We start from the raw sequence: 5,560 nt of genomic DNA, 5'->3' as shown, positions 1-5,560 counted from the left end.
GAAATCAACCATACTACACAAAGCAATCTACATTTAGTGTGATTCATATAAAAATAACCATGAGAATTTTCAATTAAATAGAACAAATAATTTCAAAATTTATATGTAACCACAAAGATCATGAGCTTCCAATATAAACTTGAAAAAAGTATTAAATCTAATAGTGTAAGTTTCTCTGATCTTAAACAGTACTACAAACTTTAGTAATTAAAACAACATGATACTGGCTCAAAAACTGTTGCCAATGAATAGAAGAGTATAGAGCAAGCAGATATAATCCCTCACACATATGATCAACTAACCCATGAAAAAGGAAGCAAAAGTATAAAATAAAAAAATGCATTCTCTTCAATAAGCAGTGCTGGGAACATAGAGCTTGTAAAAGATAGATTAGGATATTTCTTTATATTGCATACAATCCATGAGCACAGAATATCTTTCTATTTATTTTGTTTACTTTTATTTCTTGCACCTGTAATTAATAGATTTTTGTTTAGATCTTTTATTTTACTTATTATATTTATTCCTATTTTATTCTTTTTGATATAATTGTACACACAATTGTTTTCCTAATTCATCATTGTGATAAATTGTTGTTAGTATATAAAAGTGCAACTGATTTTTGTATATTGATTTTGTATTCTGCAAGTTTATTATGTTTGTTCAATATTTCTAACAGTCACTTGAGGAGTCTATGAAGTTTTCTATCTATGTATAATTATGTCATCTGTAAAAGTTTTACTGTTTTTTTACAACTTTGATGTATTTTATGCTTTTTCTTGACTAGTTGTTCTGGCTAGGACTTCTAGTATTGTAATTTAGGACTTGTGAGAATGAGCTACTTTTTCGTATTACTGGTCCAGAGGAAAACCTTCCTGTATGTGAAAATTGAGCTTGATGTTTGTCATGGTTTTTTTCATATATGGCTTTTATTGTGTTTAGTTACATTCTACCTAGAGCGAATTTAAGAATTTTTTCATAAAAAAAGTTAAGTTCTGTCAATAAATTTCCTACATCTATTGAGATTATTATTTTTGTACTCTTTGTTTTTTAAAGGATGATATCACATTTATTGATTTGTGTAAGTTAAATAATATTTATGAATCAGAACTAAATCCCACTTAACTATAGTTTATGATACATATAATATGCCATGTATTCAGGTTGATAATATATATTTAGAATGGAATATACATATACTGAAGGAAAAAGTTACATTTTAGCTTGAGTGTAGATTTATTTATTTAGAAATTTTATCTCTCATTTTGAATATGGCTTATGTTTAATGGAATTTATTTCTAAATAAAGAATATAACTTTTGGTAGGGCTGGATTTACTACCATTTACTGATATAGAACATAGTTATTATTTAGAATTAAAGCACAAAATACTTGCCATAAATGCCATATTTTACTAAGAATGCCAACTGTTTCAGGACTGAGAAGCAAATTGATTCCTAAAATGTATTTAGCTGGTCTCTTACACACCAACCCACATATACAGTTGTTTCTTTGTTTGTTTGTTTGTTTGCCCCTTAATGGAGGCAATGGGTATGGAACCCAGGATCTTGTGCATAAGTTTATTTATCAACATCATTTTGGAATACTTAACAGGAGCCACAAGGGTATGGATTATAAAGATGACAAGAAAATTTATTCCTTCTAGGGACTGAAAAACCTCTGAGTGAAAGAATGGCAAAAATAAACATTTGTAAGTATACAATAAGATTTTCTCTTTTGTAATTTTAAAGAAGAATATTAAATTACATTTGTTTTTCTTAAAATGCTGAATTACAATTACAAAAAATTTCCCCCCTTTGGCATTTCTTAAATTTGATTGATTATTTTAATATAATTTTATTTCATAAATATTTACCACTTATTTATAAACATAGCAAAAAAACTGATATTTATTCTGGTCATTTTTTGAATATAGAGCTACTTAATATATAGCACACAGATAAATAACTACTTCCATATCCAAATCAAATTATGTTTCATTTTAATTACAAATGATAATGAATTAGTTATACCTTTTTGTACAGGTTTTACACACATTTCAAATAAAATTCCAAAACTTTAAAATTAGTTTATTTTTTAGTGCATTATTTATAATGTGTTCACCAATCTGGTATAAATTTGTGTACAAAAGGAAGGAGATTGGTTTTATTTCATAGACCCCAAAATTAATTTATTTACAAAGATTTTGTGGGAATAATATTTGCAGATCATACTATAAAAATAAACATCATATATGTTTCATTTTAACTGGATGAATGAGAAGTAAACACTGGCTGGATGTTACACTTGGGTTGCTAGGAGACCCGTCAATTTATGATGTCACAGCTACTCAGGTTGAGATCCACTATGATGGCCAAGCAGTTTATGTGTGCAGGACTGCCAAAGCAGCATTTGAAGCTGCAGTGCTCAAATCATGAAGATTAGAAAAGGAGCTGTATAAAAAAGTTATTTGAGATGGTACATATTTCTTCAGAAATTCAAGATGTGTCTCCTAAAGATGGACCAACTGGTTCAGGAAAGTCCAGTAGATCTCTATTGTGTGATCAAACATTCTCTGGGGACTTGGACTTGAGGTCTATGATTGAAGAAAATGATTTTCAGAATTTGTGTGAAGAATCCTTGATAAAAAGTCCATGTTAGACACATTGTGTCTCTGACCCAGATGAAGATAATGATTTTCGTTCTCTGACATTTCCAAGAAAACTCTGGAAAATGTTTGGGAGTGATGAATTTCAATCCATCATTTGGGATGATAATGGAACTTCCATAGTGATCGATGAAGATGTCTTTAAGAAGGAAGTTTTGGAAAGAAAGGCCCCTTTCAGAATATTTGAAACTGGAAGTATGAAAACTTTAGTGAGACATCTTAACTTTTATGGGTTTAGTAAAGTGCTGCAGAATTTTCAAAAATCTGATTGTCTAGCTGACTTTCTGGCAGAAGAAAAAGAAGTCTCTGTTTTAAGAAAGGTATTCAGAAATTTTGTCACCACTATGTAACTTATATATAAAATTTTATTTTGTACATCAATCTATGGTAATATAAATGTAAAGATAGATTTTGAAAATTGTATAAAATTACTAAGGCTAAAATTCTTTATTTTATCTAAAAAATGAGGAGAGTGTGTTAAGTATTCAAGATTAAGAGAAACTTTGCTAGCAACTATGAATCTTAACAGAAATCTAAATAAAGGTATTAAAGCTGCTTTTTAAAAGGTGCATTCACCGTTAATGCAAATGTTAATGTTTTAAATTTGATGACTATATTATTTAAAAGTGTATTTTCCAAATAAGAATTTCAAAAAATAGTCAGCAATGTTCATATTTTGATGATATTATCTTTGTATAGTAAGCATGAAATACGAGATATTATAGAGTAGGCTTATTGTAGTGTTGTATGTTGGTTGAAAATATTACTAAAATATTTCTCCTTTGTTTGTAGCTGCAGTTCTATCATAATCCAAATTTTAAATGAAGCTGTCCCCAGCTTTCAGTGAGAATAAAAAGAAGAGTTGGGATTAAAAATTCTTCTCTGGTATCTTCATTGGCTCAAGATTTCAACAAGAAGCACTTTAAAGCAGGGGGTAATTTGGATAATCATAATTCTGGTTTTGTGGCTGACACTAGAGGAGAAAGTGCATTTTTACCTTCTGCAAATTTAAAAATGCCTCTAAAAAGAAAGCCCTCTACTAGCCACATAATTGGTGATACAACTACCCCGATGAGAGGTGATTTTTCTCCTGCATCATCAATGTCACTTAGACCACCAGAAAAATTTGCAGTGGATCAACGTGCTATTTTAAATCAGTTGAACACTTTCCACGTGCACTCACATAGCAGCTACACTGAAGCAAATAGCCGTGTTGTGAATTTCATTAGAACTTCAAATTCTACTTCAGAGTAGAGCAACATATCTCCCATAGAGACCAATTATCTTTGACTGATGTTTGATCCTTCTACTTTTCCAAAAAGATATCAAAACATATCGGCCAATGAAGGTTCTTTTTCTAAACTTCAACCAGATAGCAACCCACGGTTTCCAGTGCCAGTGATAGCTGATACATCACCTACCTCTCTTCACTGCCAACTCATCAGCCAACTGCAGGTTATGAATGTCATCCTAATAACAACTGATCTACCAGATGACTACCAGATTATGCAGGATAACAAAGATTAAAATTGATGTTGGCAAATGTCAACAAATATCTGAAATTTTCTTATTTGAATAATAAACATACATGTGTTCCTGTATTTTCCTAGTTTTTTTTTTAAAATACTTAAGAGTAAAGTGGTAGACTAAGTTACCATTTAAAAAAAGAAGAGATATTTGATTTATACGATCATCTGATAGAACAATATGGGAGTAAATTTGAATAATTTCTAGTAAGGAAGAAGAGAAAATGGAAGAATTTGGGAAAAGACTAAAACATGTTGAGAGGGAAAAGTACTAAGTGGCTTCTGGTTCATCCTGGAAAGTACTAATAGTGTTGTTAGGATATGTTGGAACAGGAGATAAATGCAGTAACTGGCCCAGGGAACATGGTCTCTATTATGTCATCCCTGGAATCATAAAGGTCACATGATTCAGTCTCAGATGGCACATTCAGCATGTGGTAGAATTTAAGAAGTAATTTTATATATGGTCTTCTTTGTGCTGTTCTCAAAGCATTTCAATTGGTGCTTTCATTTCCTCCCCTCAAGAGTCTACATTATATTTTCTGGTGAATACTTTATTTTGCTTTTATGTTGCAGCCAAAGACAAGCTTACATCCTTAGGGTGGCACTTAATGCCTTTCCAAATCTAAGCCCACAAACACAAAATAGTTTAGTCATTTCTTTATAGATCTGATATCTGACTGCCTTGGCATATCTTTATGTTTCACTGTATCTGGAGATACATCCAGGCAAATACTTGTCAACAATGTTAACTCCAAACTCACAACATTGCTGCAGCTCATCCTTGGACTTAGAATAACCTCCTTTTACCTACTTAGACTTTCCGAGTCTCAGCACAGAAACCACCACCTCTAGAAGTTTTCTGTCTATCCCCCTTTCCTGTCTAACTTGGGTACCAGCACATTAAGCACAGCACATGCCACAGAATGCATTTTAGTATTTAGGGAATGAAAAATACATGTTGACTTTAAGCAAAATCTACTTTCTGAAAGAACAAAACTCTCATGGTTTTCAAAGAACTTCGTTATGGTCTTTACTCTTCACCACAAACTAGCTCTTTTCATAGCCCAAGGACTAGTCACTCATGACAGTAAGTGGAGGTATGTACAGGAGACAAAGTATTATTTTCTTCTTAACTCATGCCTCCAGAGGCCTAAAGCATTCCATTCTAATTTGCTGGATATTTTCCTGACTCTTCTTCACCCACTCACCACAAAATAACTTATTCTCATCCCCATATGAATAACTGTATTGTCTTCTAATAAATTTACTTCTTAGAATCAGAGCTTTGTCCACAAGGACAGTGCAATTGCAAATATTTAAAGTAGGTTTATACACCCCACATAACTTGTGCCCCTTCTAACCTT

The 5,560-nt window shown here is 31.5% G+C and overlaps 1 pseudogene; it reads left to right on the top strand.

Moving 5' to 3' along the window:
- Window positions 1–2,474: 2,474 nt before the first annotated feature.
- On the top strand, window positions 2,475–3,017 carry LOC135320323 (heat shock transcription factor, Y-linked-like; annotated as a pseudogene).
- The last annotated feature ends 2,543 nt before the right edge of the window (window positions 3,018–5,560 follow it).

This window comes from Camelus dromedarius, chromosome Y, assembly GCF_036321535.1.
Source record: "Camelus dromedarius isolate mCamDro1 chromosome Y, mCamDro1.pat, whole genome shotgun sequence".
In the NCBI taxonomy this organism is placed as follows: Eukaryota; Metazoa; Chordata; class Mammalia; order Artiodactyla; family Camelidae; genus Camelus; species Camelus dromedarius.
The sequence above is the reverse complement of the archived record's forward strand: the minus strand, read 5'-3'. Positions and strand labels throughout refer to the sequence as shown.